General features: G+C 31.6%; 1 pseudogene; it reads right to left on the reverse strand.

The window, feature by feature from the left end:
• Positions 1 to 3053: 3053 nt before the first annotated feature.
• Positions 3054 to 9123, reverse strand: LOC117922889 (annotated as a pseudogene).
• Positions 9124 to 17732: the final 8609 nt, after the last annotated feature.

Raw genomic sequence — 17732 nt, forward strand, 5'->3', positions numbered from 1 at the left:
ACTCACTGACTGTCTGCAGCTTGTAGTTCAGCATGACGAATATGTGATCATCCAACACAGTCTAGCTGTAGGCCCGGACGAAATCACGACCCTCTTTAGTTCAATGTACCTTGGAGGGTTGTTGGAGTTTTACCTTTGTACAACGATGCTGAGTTTCAATAGTTATATGATTTTTACTTGCTGTAGTGAAAGAAAATTGAGGATCCTTCCTCGACTATTCTAACTGTAAATGTGAAGATGGTAAATCAGACTTTTGATGCTTCATGTGGGAAGGTGAACTTTAGATAAGACTTCTTCTTCCTGAACAATTTGTAAGTAAAACATAACATGGAATGGGTCTTTCTTTGTAAATCATCCTAGTTTTGAATTGTATATTGTATTAACTGAATTTATTACTTTTTCCCAATGCTGTAGGGGATTCTCTCTACTCTGTACTCCGTAGTCTACCATCTATTAGAGAAGAAACTCATCAAGAGATGCAGGGAAAAGAGTTTAGTAGAATTCTGTGAATGAGTGGGGTATTAATGCATAGCCTTTGTCCAGATGCTGAAATGGTGAGGAGGAGCAAGTCCATGGAAACGTGAGCAGAGCTAATGATATTCCAAGCAAGCCTACGATGCTAAATTCTCAGCATTGGTTTTGTTCTTGTGGTGCCTCCACTACCTTTTGTCTTTTGGTAAGATATTCTAGTTGTTCCTTTGATTGGAATTGCAAACAGTGAATGCACTTGGTACCTATGATACTCAACATTCCATTGATGTCGAGTTCAAAACAAAATAGAAATCATTGTGTCATCCCATTTGGTTGCCAAACTGGAAAAAGGATGAGCGTCAGTAACTTGAGTGGTGTACTACTTACAAGTCGGTTGTCTATGCTACAGGGCTTGTTAGAGAAGCTTAAAAGGCCTGTAGTTGAACTTGAACTTGGTCCAAGTCCCAAACAGTTGGTTAAGGCCAAGGTTGATGTCACGCCCGCCAAGGTTGATGTCACATCCCAAGAGCCATTCCAAGGGTGTGATGCTCGTTTCACACTTCAATCTCAAAGAGTGAATTGACTCAAATATTAATCAAATATTTATAAAAGTTACTAATTATCAAATTCCAGTTTAGAATAGTAGAATAAAAAAAATCTAAAATCTTTAAATTTCAACTTTGAAACTAATGCATTAACTAAGATACTTTTGTCCGAACAACTTCAAAATTAAATAATAGCTAATATTAATTAATTTCTAACATTTAACAATGTCCAAAAAGAAAGGTACTTAAAAATGGTCAGTGAAGAGGAATAAACTCAAAGCCCAATAAAAAAAAATCAATACAGTTTCACTATTATATCTCGTTGATCAAGGTTAAACAAATTAGAATCAAACATTTTATTTTATTTATTCAAAACTTATAAAAATATATATTTCCACATTTTTCTGACATAAACAAAAAAAATATGTCCGAAACCTAAATGTTAAGTCAGCAACACTTCCAAATGCCACTTCCTCCCGTCGCATCCGTCTTCAGGACGATCTAGTCACAGGTTTTCACTTCTCAGTGAGTGAAAGATTTGTCCCCGGGTGTACGTTGAAAGCTTCTATAGTAGAACTCATTCGAGAGGGCTTGGCATAATATATAACAAAAACAATATTTTACATATTTCAAAATAACATATAAAAAATTATTTTTATTTTATAATATCTACATTAATTTTCCTTACCTTAAATAATTGCTCAAAAACCTTGGAGAAAAATAATACTGAAGAATCTACTTCTCACTTAATATAATATAAAATAAAAAACTATTACTATTAAATATTTATCTAAAATTATAAGTTTGACAATCTTAAAATAAAAATTCTGTGTTGATATTTTTGTCACCTATATTATTTTTAACTTCCTAATAAATAACAATTTAATAACTAGGTTTTCAAATTTTCATAAAAGTTGTAACACTTCCAAAAAATTACGACTACTTATCAAAAATAATAAAATTATTATTATTTTTAATTAAATCCTTCAAAAATATGTTCTTTCTATTTATTATATTAAACTATTATTACTATCATCTCATTTATTAACTTAAAACTAAATATTATTATTTTTATTAATTTTCAAGTCCAATATCCAACCAACCCATTACCCCTTATTTTCGGCATGCACAAAACCTAAAAAAATAAAAACAAGATTCTTCTCACCGAGATTATTATTCTTATAATGATTCCCTTCCCATTTTTGTAATCCTACACTACACTGCCACTTAAAGGGTCTCAACGGGCTTAGGCCGGAGGAGTAAGGCCCATGGCCCAGCCCGGGGCTGGCCACTGAGCCCGTTGACTGGTCAACGGGCCGGGCCGGGCCCTTGGTAAATCTAAGGCCCGTGGCCCAGCTCGTGGGCCCTCCAGGTTGGGCGGGCTGGGCGGGCTTTGAGTAAAAATTAAATACTTTTGAGTTTTGAAGAACCCCTTCCCTATGGATCCATAAGCATTCAAGGAGAGCTAGCCACCAATTGAGCTGACCTTCTTTTGTGTAACTATTTTGCATTATATATTATATATATATATATTTTTAAGTGGCGGGCCTACGGGCGGGCTGGGCCTAAATTGGGGCCCATGGCCCGGCCCATCCAAAAATGGGCTCGGGCCGGGCTTTTAGCCCACTGGGCCGGGCTTGGGCCTTGGGCCGCAGTGCCACCCACGCCCTTGTGTAATTTATTGATTTTTTTTTCTTCTTCTTCACACATCAAGCAATCATGCAACTTTTATTTTTATTTATTTCCTTCTATAGTCCTTATGTTTTCTTTTACAAAAAAAAAAAAAAAAAAAATCCAACTTTATTTTTCTTTTCCTATTTTTTTATTCATTTAAATATTCGAAATTCCTCGAATTTCATCAATAAAACAATTTATATTCATAAATTTTTAATATTATGATCTAAAATATCTATGTAAAAGAGTTTTTTGAATAAAAAAGACAAGAAAATTTTAATTTATACCTAAGGCTTTTAAGAATGAAAAACTTTCTATCCTTGATAAATTAATTTATTTAATTCTTTTATTTGAAGACTTGCATTTTTATATTACTATTGAGCTTGTATTGACTCATACATTTAAAATGAGTACATTCACATATGACAAAACACCTTATTTTGGTTTAAAGAAAGAAAAAAAAGATAGCATATGGAGGAAAACATTCTACTTGAGCTTAGTGCTTATAGCTTTTGGAGAGGCTTCAGAACACGTCTATGGTACATTCCAAGAGCCCATGTCGGGAAAATGTTTCTATAGCTCGCATAGTGTAGCATACAGTTATTCATGTAGACTCCAGTGATTTCCTGTGATCATTATTTCAAGGTTAAGATGCATCCAAATACAAAGAAGGAAATAATGCCGGTGAAAACAGTTTTGATCGGTTAATAACTTATAACCAACCAAGATCTTAGTGAGAATTACCTCTTGAGGGAAATCCCCATTGTCCAACTGTGAGTTAATCAGTAGCTTAGCTGCTTTGTGTAGAGGGGTTGGATCTCTCTCGACCTAGTTTAGAAGAAACAATGAAAATTTTTAGTTCTTGCAAATTATTTAGGGAAATTTGGAATTTCTATCAAATTATATTTCAATTTCGTTAGCATTTATCAGAAGCGACCATTAAACAAATCAAATTTGAGAGTAACCTGTCCGGCTTCAATTAGACCCATCAAACACCATGCGGTTTGTACCAAATTTGTGCGATCCCCCTCTAAGTGTACATACACCTGTATAATGAAGATTGAACGGACAGTAAAAACTCCAACTCATATTTTCCAAGCAATGACATTGAGTTAGAATGAGAATTACCATATCTGGGCACGAAAGATAGCTCTCTCCCCAACCACCATTTGCCTTCTGCTTTGAAAGCAAAAAATCGAACACCATTACGAACGATTTTGCTGTTTTGAGTATGTTTTCCCAAAACAGCAGCTAACCCAGATAATGCAAACCATGCAGCAAAGGTGAAGCAAACTCCCCAGCCACCATACCTGCCAATATTGTTTGACATGAGAATTTTTACTTCAAACTCAGAACCATCATCCATTTCCATCTCCTCAACTAAGTAGCCAAAATCGAAAGAGATGCATACCAAGATCCATCCGGCCTCTGTACATTCTCGACATAACAGGTTGCCTTTTCTATGAAGTTGTCTACTTCTTTCCTTCTATGATTAGGATACAATTTCTTGAACAACAGGAGAGTCTGGATAGTTGATGATGTGCATTCCACATACCTAAACCGCCAAATAGGTAACATTAATGAGCGTATATGATGAGAAAGTGGACATGGAAATGTAAATGGAAATGAATTAGATGAATAACAACTTACTCATGCTTGATGACTATGTTGGCGAAAAGTTCTGAAGGATTCAACTTCTGAGAAATAAAAGAAAGTGAATCAAAACCAAGAATTTGTTAGTCGTAGACTCAACTGCATTCACTGAGGCCGCAAAACTTTGGTAACAACTACATCCATTTGTGATTGAAAGAAATTACCTCCAACCATTCTTCAGCTCCTACTGGCTCCCAAACAGCCACACCACCACTTTTGCCCTTTGGAAAATTACAAAAAAGGGGCTGGTTAGAGACTGTGAATTTACAAAATATGAATATTAATCTGGCAGCAATTTTGAGTGTCACAAGAAAAATAAGTGAACGTACTTGCAAGGAGAAGAGGAAATTGATGGCATCAAATAAGCGCTGAGGTTCGGCCTTTTCACCAACAAATTCTTCTGGAAATTGTGATAATAAGAGCAAGACCTGTGGGAAAAAAAAAGAGATATGCATGAGGAACTTCTGTATTAATTACTACAGTATATGATAGGAATAAAGCTATATATCCTACCCTCAACGCTTCAGATGTGCAGTCAGAGACTCGCCAACCATGATCGCTATCAGAGAAAGTCTAGGCTCCTTTTGAAAAGTGACGATACCTATTCCGGTAGTCACCTGATGGATTTTCTTGACACTGCAATTTAAATTTGGTATGATAATGGTTGTAAGCTTAATGAAGATACAGAGCATGGTAGTCGTAGAGGTTTTGGGAGTATAGGTAAGAAACCTGTGATAATTTAACGTAGTCGTGACCTTTCTTGAGAGTAGTCCCATATTCTTCAACCATACCACTTTTCAGGATGGCTTGAATGCAAAGAGAAGTGTCCCATAGCTAACTCCCAAAACTCTGCAGTTACAGCAACAAGTCAGCATTATGGATGGTGAATTTGGAGATGATAATTGAGTAGAGCCAAAATGATTGGGTGTTCTAACAAACCTGCACTTTCAGTCCATCATCTGCCATCCATAAGTAGTTGGGAGTTCGGGCAAGGTGATGCTTAAAAGCATCTGAATTTGAGTCTGGATTCTCTACCCAAACAGCCATCATGTGGAAAGCCTGCAGAAATTGATGTTGCTCCAATATAAGATCAATGTCTAAACCTTCAATTATTTGACCCCAATGCATTCCAGCATTCCTTTTAATCTATTCCGCCTCTCCTCTCACACTCTCACTTACCTTCTCCACACACCCAGGAGTCATGTATCTACTGTTCTCATCTTCCCAGTGAATGATATCAATTGCTTTCTTTACAACCCTCTCTCTAATTTTGGAGATGGGCCAATGTTTCAGAATCGGCTCACCAAAGTGATGAAGCCCACCCCAAAGCAGATCTTGTATGAGGGAATGGGGGTAGTAGTAATCCTCCTGCATCCGTTCAATATTTTAGCACAAGGTTAATGGTGGTGGCGATGGATTTAGCATGCCCTCTTTCACAAAAAACCTGCACTCTAAATATACAGAGATTCTCATTAAAGAACCAAAACTAGAACCTGCAAAATCCCAAACCACTTTCTCTACGATCAACCAACCTTTGCGCATAGAAGTCGTGCTTTAGCCCAATCGATTTCATGGTATGGTTTACTGTGCATTTCTTCCCTCAGTTGTAGAACCAGATCAGTAAATCTTGTGCTGTATAAATACGACATAGGCATGTAAATTGCTCGACAGTAGCACCACATTTTATCCACAACACAAACATTACCATAGAAAACAAGTTCATAAAATAAAACCATGAAGCCTAATTGAGATCAAAATACTAAATATTCAATATTGCTTACCTGGATGCATGGGCAAAAATGAAGGGAAAAGCCAAAACTCTGGTGGCGAAGGGTTGCAGCCAGACACTCATACAGTCCAAACACCTTAAAACACACAAAAACCAATTAAGCCAATAGCTATGGAAAATCTTTCTTCCAAACCAACAGAAGATCACCAACTTATGAACTCACCGAGAGATAACACTTCCCCCAAGATAGTGAATAGGTTGCACCATTGTGATCGAGAATCCATTTCCTTCCTGCTGCCACAACCTTGTCATCAGGTCCTACTCCTAGTATATGCATGGAGATGTAGCTGAGGGTTGTTCCAAGCATTGTGCTATGCCCCTCGATATGGAATCCCCACCCACCATCTTCATTCTAATCATCCAACACATTCCATTACTATTCCAAATAGGAGATGAACATATTGTGAGCCAATTAAAGATGATGAGATGCATTTGATTAGTACTTGATGGTTAGTAATGTAGCGAAGAAGCTCCACTTTGTGTTTCCGGTGTTAGGTCAATATTTAGGGTTCAGTAAAGTATAGCACCATAATCTGCATATCAATTTGGAATAACACTTTAAGAGTTAGTTAATTCAGAAATTAAATTCAATAATCATTTTTTTCTTCAAAAAAGGGTACTTAGAAAACATACCAAAGAGGTGTGAAAAACAAAGGACCAGCGTTCTCAGCAGGCCAGTGACCATCCTTGGCCTGGATGGCTCTATTCAGCCTCACAGATTTCCTTACTGCAGTTGTCACTGCTTCATATGTTACTTCCTTCTTTTCTCCCAGCCTCACTGGTGGAATGCTCAAATCTATTTGTTTTCCTTGATAAGCTGTGATTTTTAAATTGACATGAATTGAGGGATTATGTTGTCAAATTCAAACTTCCTGCGAAATTGAAAATGATTTTCATAAGTAATTTATTTGTAACAAATGCAAACGATTTTTTTTTTTTTTTTTTTTTTTGTATCATTTTCAATTCAAGCAAGTTAAAAAAAAACAAAAACAAAAAAATGCTAAGAAAACAGTTTTCGATTTTTTAGAACAAAAAATACGTCTGTCAATCAAAAACTACTTTCTATTTTCTACTTTTAAATAACATATTTTACTCGTTTCCTACTATTTTCACTTATTATCTAAGGGTTATTTTAAAAAATAATTATACAAACATATAGAATAATTAAAAATAAAACAATAAACATAAAAATTGTTTTTGAAACGTATTTAAAAAAATATTAAAAACAAGTTACAAATATTTTAGATTTTTAAATAAACCTAACATTAAAGAATAGTTTTAAAAAAACTATTTTCAAAAATTATTTTATAGAACTGTTTTTACTAACAGTTTTTCTATTTATCAGAGCAAAAAATAGAGAAAAAAAAAGGAAAAATCCTTGGTAAACAGAAAACCGTTTTTAATTTTTTATTTTTAGGAACAAAAAACTTGTAAGATAACATGTTTTAGTTTTTTTCAAATGTTTTCACTTGTTTTGTAAGAGTTATTTTAAAAATTAATTATATAAATATGTAGAATAATTAAAAATAAAGTACTAAATATAAAATTATTTTTAAACATATTTAAAAGTATTAAAAATAGATTGAAAATATTTCAAGTTACCAAATAGACTTTTGTATTACAAAACATTATAGAATAGTTTTTAAAAATTGTCTCTCATAACTATTTTCGAAAGTAGTTACCAAATAAGGCCTAATGTCTTACCATTTTTGAAAATTAACTAATCGAAAATACTACATAAGCTATCACTTTTATCACATTTTTTATTATATACATTCCGGGCGAGTAAAATTATATTTACTAAAATGTGATTAATTGTATTAAATATATATATAATAGCATTTTACATTTACTAAATTTTCACTGTACAAGGTGGCAAAGATGACAAAGGTTTTGGCCTTTTTTTTAAAGAAATATAGATATTTGCTTTTCGGCAACTAAATATATGTCCTGATCATCAAATTTCCAATATGAGGAGGAGCTTAGTTGTTAGTTGAATGAAGTGTGGTTTGGCCATATCACTGTCCTAAACCTGAAGTATCTTTTTCCTTGGGTAGTATTCAAAGAATATCAAAGTATGACCATTAATTACCAGTTGGTGCCCAAAGGCAAGTACGGTCCTCTCACGCCCACCCTAGCTGCATCTTCCCGTCTAACTGGAAACTCAGTGATTTTAGGCCAAGACCCAGAACAAATTTTAGTTGAAAACCCATATATATATATAATATATATATATATATATATATATATATATATATATATGTATGTATAAATTTCCATGAAGGCCCTTTAATTAATATTAAATTTTATTGTGACCGCTTCATCAACCTCAGAAGCAAAATACCATGCTGGAAGATAGTGGAGGAAAAATTTTTAATCCAAAGGTATCATCATGAATAAAAGAGCATATACCTGCATCCTCATTAGGAGATCCCCATTAGGTTTGTAGCGAAACCGATTCGTTGTGAAATTCTCCTGAACTTTCCTGACCTCTTCTCGCTCTTCTGGGGTCCCAGCTTCAGGGTCGAACTCCCAGATCTGCCTGCCAACAAAGTTGTTGAGGCTGTACAGCCATGGACCATGCCCTTCTGCAACTTTGAGCTTCCACATACTGCATATTTGTTTATATATATAAACATCCGAAATCACTTCAGTTCATGCAGTACATTATTAACCATCAAGCATAGAAATATCGAGATCATTGTTTTCCATAATTTAAAACAAGACCAACTCCAATTTCACAGAGAAGACATGCAGAAAATTGCAGAAGCAGAAGAACAAATGGAAGGAGGAGGGACAAAACTGGTTTTTCCAGGTTAAAAGAAAAAAGAAGGAAGCCTGCATGTTATAATTCAAAAACAAACCTACCCAGAAAGTTAGTTTTTGCATAGAATTCTAAAGAAGCGATATATATACATAATCATTTTGATAGAAAAAGAGATAACTTTACAAAGTATGAACCTGAACTTTGTCGGTGGAAGATGAATGCGAAGAGAGGTTAAGGAGGAGCTGATGAGAAGCGAGAGAGGTGGCTCACTCCTGTATATAGACTCCCAATGAGCAAAGGGAGGGACGTGGCTGAATATAGTAATTTAGTTATAAAATGTTTAATTGTTTTTGGTGAGCATACAGTCTATACTATATGGTGGCAGTACTACTTCAATTAATTAATAAATGAATCCCTTAGTTGGCACGTCAACTTATTTATTCAGCCTACGTGGAGAAATGTAGGTCTGGGCTTTTATAATTCATGCCCCATAATTTGTCCATAAATCTGTGTAAAATTAAAAATAAAATAGAATAAAGAAAAAGAGGACAAGCTTTATGTGAATGATTTTTTACGTGATTTTCGACCAAAGCTTTTGTTCCAATAGAAATTTTATTAGAATTATAAAATATTTATAATAGAATCTAAAATAAAATATAATAAAATTGAATTGAGAGGAGAGGTAAGCTAGGGTCGGTCTTGGCGTGCATCAAAGTCTTGGGTTGTGAGCCTAGGGTAAAAAGGAGGAGGCAATTCTTGACCCATCCTGGCCATTGGAGGGCATGTGACAATGTTTTCAATATTAAAAACGTTCCTAAAAAAAACAAGTTTTTGGAGTTTTACCTTTGTAAAACGGGTTATGTGATTTTTACTTGCTGTAGTGAAACAAAATTGAGGATCCTTCCTTGAATATTCTAACTCTAATTTTTTTTTTAATATTTTAATTTTTTAAACAGTTTTTAAAATGATTAAAGATTTCTTATATTTTATATAAAAATTATTTAAGTTGTTTGTTTTTTTAATATTTTATTTTTATTAATTATTAAGTTGTTTTGTTTTTTATATGTTAGAAATCAACATCTCAATGTATTAAGAAAAATAATTTTTAAATTAATTCTTATCTCTCAAAAGAAATAATTTAACATATTTCTAAAAATTTTAAGATAATAAAAATTATTTTAAAAGTTGTTGAAGTTAAAGTGGTGAAAAAGAGAAACATGTGGTGGTCTATAAAGAGGTTGATAGAAGAGCAAAATGATAAAGACAGGAAGATTTATTATGATAACAAGAATTGAGGGTTGAGATTTTTTAATGGATTTAAAAATGTTAATTTTTCTATATAGAAAAAGTTAAGTATTTTGTATTTTGTGATTCAATTAAAAATATTAAAAAATAAGTAATAAGTAATAAGTAATAAATTAAATAAAAAGTTAAAAACAAATACCCTCTTACTAATAAGTTTTAAAAAACAAACACTCTCTTAAATTATTTTCTCCTCAATTCTTAATCCACAATCAAATAAAAGACAATTATAATTTTTTTTCTTCTTTTTCCCTTTCCTCTTTTTTGCTTTTTGTTTTTTATTTTTTATTTTTTTTATTTTAAACTTTTTAACAACCAAACATAGTTGTAGTCCATTAATCCTTAAGTACACTTAATTACTACTTCAAGAAATTCAACTAGGTCTTTTTCAATTTCATTTTTTGTATGATGAATACTCTTAACTTAATTTTCCATTATGAGGCCATCCCTGGAAGTCAAGATACTTTCCTTAAACAAATTCAAAGCAATCAATATTGACAAATCACTCTAAATTGTTTTTATTTTTATTTTAAAAAAAAAACTGTTATAACCATATTTTTGTTGGGATTTGAGTTTCTTTGTCAAGAAACATTTTTCCATGGCTATCACCCAAATAATGACAAAACTTATCTTGTTAGTGTCTCTTTCACCATTAGAAAGTCTGCTCAAGATGAGATTAGAGGTGATGGAATGGAAAGATGTTCCTCTTATAGATGTTCCCCTTCTGTGAAGTGCCTATATATGCAAAGTTGGTGGATTTTGTTCAAGTCAATTGTAATTTCTAATGAGAATAATGCAACATCAACAAAATTCCCATACCTTTATTGATCGCCTCTTTGTATTTAGTGCCTTTATTCATCAAATACATATTTTTTGGGTCTTTTTTGTGTGAAAGTGAAAGGTTGTTGTATGACTTTATTTTTGGACTTTATTTTTGGGTCAATTTCAGTGGTGGGTTGTAATTAATGCTGTTGGTGTAGGGGATTAATTTGGAAGGATATTCACTACCCAATTATATGCGATAGATACTCAATTTAAATGCAAATAATTTTTTTATTTTTTAAAGTTGTTTTCCTCTATGGAATGAATTTGGTAGTAAATTTAGAAAGTGTTTTTAGTTTTTTTAATACTAGAAAGATAAAAAATTTTAGGTGTTATAACAATTAGTCAACGGGTTATAATTGTTGACCTTATGACCCTAGTCAACAAGTTATAATAGTTAACCTTATGACCCTAGTCAATGAGTTATAATTGTTGACATTTAGTTTTGTTCACCTTAAATGGAATAAATTTAAAACTAGTTACTCAATTGTGAAGTCCCACCTAATTGGGTACCATTTGTTATTTGATAATCAGAGTAAAGATATTTTGAATGGATTTGCTTTGGTTTTGATAATAAATTGTTTTGAAATGGATATTAGAAATTGAAAAGTTTGAATGTATTAGTATTTTGAACTCAAAGGTTTTTTTTTATGAAAGTAAGTATATGTTATATCTCCTATTTGCAAGTATGATTGAAAATGTTTTATCCATGAAACTGTATTGATGTTCTTTATTGAGTTTTAAGCTCATGCCCCTTTGTTGATAATTTTTCAAGTACTCTCAGTTTGGGCAAAGGGTGATGGCCAGGCTAGAGAATTTTCCTTTATTAGGATTTTGGTTTAAACTTTATTTGGACATTGTTTAGATGTTAAAATTTAATTTTCGTTTAAATTATTGGAATTTTGGACAATAACACTCTGGTTGATGTGTTAGTTTTTAAAGTTGAGAATTGAGGATCATATAATTTATTTATTTTACTACCCTGAATAGGAAATTGATAATTGGAAATTTCCAGTTGCAAGATGAATATTGTGTTATTTCCACTTTGAGCCTTTAGGTTTGAGGTGTGAAATGACCGTCATGCCCTTAGAGTGGGTTTTGGGGCGTGATAATTTAGTTTTAAGTTCTATCTAGAATGAAGTAAAAAAAAGCAAATACCACTTAATTAGTGTTTGATAAATCAACTTAGTATGATTTAATATGTTAATTTAAGTTATTAAATAGATTAGATATATTTAATAAAATAATTTGCTATCATAACTTAAAATATTAAGTCCAAATAAATAACTTATTCTTAATTTTAAATCTTTTTTTTACTTTGTTTGCATACATCTAATAATAATATATTTTACAACCATAGTTCCATATCCAAAAATTATTTTTTATAGTAAATATTTTGTGGTTATATTAACTATTTACAATATTTTAACTATGAATGTTTAATAAATAATGAGAATAAATATCAATTAAAATCAAATTAAATTATTAAATAATAAATAAAAAACTACTTATTAAGAAACCTTGTTTTAAGTGACAAAAAAACAAAGGTGAGTAAGATATTGATAGCCAACCAACTCTTTTAGCGATTAAACTTGATCTTCAACTTTTACAAGGCTTCTACAATTTGAGTAAGAAACATCAATTTTTTTCTTCTTTTTTTTTTCCCTAAAAAATATCAATCACCATCTAGAAAATGAAGTCCTCAAAATAGGGGTTTTCACAAAGGTGAGTAAGACATTAATAGCTAACCAACTCTTTTAGCCATTAAACTTGAACATATTTTCATTTTATTTTCTCTATGTGAGATCTTCAACTTGTATAAGGCTTTTGCAATTTGAGTAAGAAATATCAATTCTTTTTTTTTTTTCCTCGAAAATATCAATTATCATCTATAAATGGAGTCATCAGAATGAGGGTTTTCACAAATGTGAGTAAGACATTAGTAGCCAACCAACTCTTCTAGTCATTAAACTTGAACATCTTTTCATTTTATTTTCTCTAGATGGAATCTTCAACTCTTACAAGGCTTCTACAATTTGAGTAAGAAACATCAATTCTTTTTTTTCTTTTTTTTTTCCCTCAAAAGTATCAACTACCATCTAGAAAATGGAGTCATCAGAATGAGGGTTTTCATAAATGTGAGTAAGACATTAATAGCCAACCAACTCTTGTAGTCATTAAATTTGAACATCTCACTACAAGGAAAATGTAAAAAGATGACGTTTTTTAAGCATCAAGATAGATATAAGATGACGCTTTCCAAAAGCGTCATATCTTAGATTGACATCTTATGAATTTCCAATTGTTGATGCTTTTCAAAAGCGCCATCTTCTTCGGCGGTTAACCATGACGCTCATAGAAAGCGTCATTATTCTAAACCTTGGCGCTCTATAAGTGTCATTGTAAGTCTGCAATTTCATTCATCTCAATATTGACACTCGATAAAGCATCATTGTATAGGTAGGAGCAACATTGACACTCATGATAAGTGTCATCTTATAGCATTTTTCAACCTTGTCGCTAAAAATAAGCATCATGTTCTTAAATCTTCAACGTTGATGTTTATGATAAGTGTCATCTTATAGCAATTTTCAACCTTGACGCTCAAGAAAAGCATCATGTTCTTAAATCCTCAACCTTGATGCTTATGAAAAGCGTCATTGTATATTTTAAAGTGACGTTGACACTCATAATAAGTGTCATCTTCTGCCTTTATTATCCTATGAGAACAAAGCATGACGCTTTAAAAAAGTGTCATCTTATCTCATTCGAAATTTTAATAACCCCTAAAAGTCCTAATTATGCCCTGTTTTATAATTTTTCACAAACAATGAATGAGTAATAAAAAGTCAATTTAAGAAAGTCCTAGAAGAAAAAGTACTAATTGTGGTGTTTCTCTTTCACTATTAAAATTTACTAATAAATAGACATAATTAAATATGAATTTGCTTAGCATTAAATTTAGTTGAAATTGTTCAAAAAACTAAAAAATTTACAACTTCTTTTTCAACTTTGAGTTGTTCATAGTCTTTTGCTGCATCTAGTTCTACATCATCTTTCTTCAAAATGCATAAGGATGGTTACAAGTCACGTTCTAGATGCTCAACCTGCAAAAATAATTGAGAGGTTACATATAACTAATATTAACAAATAGTAAAATAAAAAACAACTCTATAAATGAAATGTGTATATACCAATTTTTAAAATTTCCAAGATATATTTCTTCCATTGCAATAAATTTTAACATGTTGGAAGAACTAAACAAACCCCAATAATTTTGTTACACCAAATTTCTAAATATTCCTTGAACTTTTGTTATGTGTTTAAGAAAGCAATCAATAAACCACTTTCTAGTGTTTTCCCAAATGCAATATTTGATTTCATCTAACTTCGGTTGAATGGAATAATTAAATTTGTCAACTCATATTATCATTCATATTGTAATCATGAGTGAATGATGACTTGCATCCATGGTTATCAAAATATGTTATAAGTATATCTAACTTGGGTTGAATGTAATAATTAATTTTTTTCAACTCATGTTATCATTCATGTTGTAACCATGAATGGATGATGACTTCCACCTATGGTTATCAAAATACGCTATCAACATATTGGGTCTTGCCATAAGTCCAAGTAGGTCTTAAATTTAAAGCATGTATACACTTAATCATTTTCTTAGACTAACTTATTATGGATAGAATTAAACCAATTAAATAACTAGGTTAGGTGGTTTCCCTTCATCAATGAAGATGGTATATCCATGTGGTTGCCTTCCTCCCTAATTAGGCATTACTATGAATTACAATTAGCTAAATGACCCATTGTTCATCAACTATCTCCATTATATAATGGTCTTTTAGCCCTTCCACCCAATTGGCCTTTACAAGTCATCAATTATATGTATAAACAAATGTCTCTAACTCTTAAAAACTCAAAAAAAGAAAAGTCTTGATCTTAGTGACTATTTTGGTATGATTTATATCTTATATATGAAACTTTAACCATTAACATCTTTTCATCCTTCTTATAGGTCCTACAAGACACTGGATGTTTTGCAAAGAAAGCAAGTAAGGAATTAAAAGGAAAAAACTATAAGTTTGAAAAATTCTAAAATTATAAGTTAAAATATCTATGTTCTTCCTACTGTTAATATCTATTATACATGAAATTTACAATTCATTGGTTCTATCTATTTAACCAATTAATGTAGTTGGTATGAAGTATAATGTCAAGAGAAGAGCTAGCTTGCATGGGTACATTAACATCTAATCATGTGAGGATATCTATTATCCTAAGTATACATCCTAAATATGAAACTTACATGAAATGATTTTGTAAACATGAAATTTATTCATAAAACTAACAATAACCTAAGCATCTTACCTCAATATTCTTTTATGAAAATTTTCAACTATTGCAGGGAGTCCTTCATGTCATTGAACATGTTTAGGTCTAAATAAGCAAGAGTAGTAGTGACGTACTTAAGAGAATGACCTATGTCTTTCAGTACAACCTGAAGAATATACAATAAACAATTTAGCAACAAAATTAGATTCTTAAAAGTTTTAACACATTAAATTCAATAAGCTCATTAATTTCAAAGAAGGTTGGTAGCCAAAGGTAGTAGAATAATTGAGATAAAGAAACTAGGAATGAAGAAAAATTAATTTTAGGTAAAACATTATAATTAAATTGATCTTTTAACTTGACATGTTATGAATCCATGAAAAATAATACATTGTCAATACTTAATTGATTAAAAGAGTAAAATAACACCAAATATAGCAAAAAAAACTACATGATTTGCACAAATGGTTTATTTTTGTAACAGTCATCAGCAGACTAAAATTAAAAGGGCCGAGGAAAAAACTATTATGTCAAAATGACTAGTTTCTTTCCTTAGAATTGCATTTAGATTGAGGAGCTATTATTCAAGTTGATACCCTATTTTAGACAACGAGGCTTTGAAGGCCTATTTAGGGAGAATGAGGTGTTTTTTTTTTTCCTTAGGCTTATTTGTAAGAAGTCTTAATCTAATTTCCTATTTTTTTTTAATGTAAAAGAAAATATAAGTATAAGATATTTTAAACTTTAAGCCCATTAGTTTAGGAGGAGGCCTTTACAAATTTAAATTGAAAAAAGTTATACAGCAAGTGATCTTAAGGATCTAAAATGTTTTTTTTTTTAGGATAGACATATTCCTAATGCATGCACATGTAATGAGACTAAAGACTTTCTTAAAAACAGTTTGAAAATGCATGAATTTTCATACCATTACAACACTAGGATTTCAACAAATCCAACTAATAAGGATGTATACAGGAAATACACAAAGAGTGTGACACCTACCATGTCTACTATGCTTCACCTCTCAATTTGCCAATTACACATCTATCAAAATAGAGCAACCATTGGAAGATCCATATTGAAAACACTGCCAACTAGGAGTACCAAGATATATATTAACAAATCATGACTAAGAATAAATTATAAAATTAACATTAACAAAATATTCACTAGATCTTTAGAATAATATGAAGTTATATTAGACTATAGGTCATACAAGGTACCTTCAAGCATGAGTAATGATTAATTGAGTCATTAACATAACCCAATCTGAGCGAACTTCATTAATTTCCATTTCACTATATGTTTTTCTCCCATTAAACTGAAATGGAATAACATACATCTTCACTAAGTTGAATTGGAAAATCAAGTGCTATAGTAAAATGACCAACCATATGAATTGCATTGCATACAAACCTTTGATGTTAGTTGGTTTGGATTAGCAATGATTTCTTTCATGTATCTCATCACGTAATACCCACATTCCACACTACCTGGTTGTCTTGGACACTATGGCAAAAGTATCAACAATTACAACAAACATAGCATGATGTTCTTACTTCTTTAGTATCTAACTGATCATCATATTAATCATCGTCCATTTCCTAATTTTGTGTAGTGAATTAAGTGGTCAAACAATATATTTTAATCTAAAGGAATAAGTACTTACAACCACTTTCACCCAAGTCGGCTCTCTCTTTGATGTTTTCTGTTTTTCTGGTGGGTTGATTCTAATTGCCCTATAAAAAAGAAATGATGTTCTATAGATAATATGCATTGTACTAAAATATGAGAAGTACACACTTACATGTTAACTATCTCCCTAAGATCATCACATGGTTGACAAGCCATTGGATCAAGGTAATATGCAATCATTCTCTTCATCTCCAGTGCCACTAAGACCTAGTGGAAACTAAAGAAAAAAGAAAAAAAATTGTAATATAATATCCACAAATTAATACATCACAAACTAACTTATATACACTATATCGAGATTTGGGATAAAAGGTTACTCTGGATTGTATGGAATAAGCATATATTCAACATGTTTTGCATTCCTTAGTCGATCCGCAATGACCCTTGACCTGTTTTCTTTACTTCCCTCTCCCATTCCAGCTTTTGAAACCAATGTTGGATTGACAAAAACATATTGTTCAACCTGCTTTCCATCAATCAACTTTCTATGCAGGTGCCTAATTAAATCCCACATAATAAGTTATCAACAATCATTATAAGTCATTAGCAAATAACCTTTTACCTAAAAAAAGTGTGAAGAGTAATTAAAAAAATTATAAAATCCCTCACCAGATGTAGTATAAGATACAATTGGATGACACTTCTTTTGATGATATAATCATGT

This window comes from Vitis riparia, chromosome 10 (assembly GCF_004353265.1).
Source record: "Vitis riparia cultivar Riparia Gloire de Montpellier isolate 1030 chromosome 10, EGFV_Vit.rip_1.0, whole genome shotgun sequence".
Classification (NCBI taxonomy): Eukaryota; Viridiplantae; Streptophyta; class Magnoliopsida; order Vitales; family Vitaceae; genus Vitis; species Vitis riparia.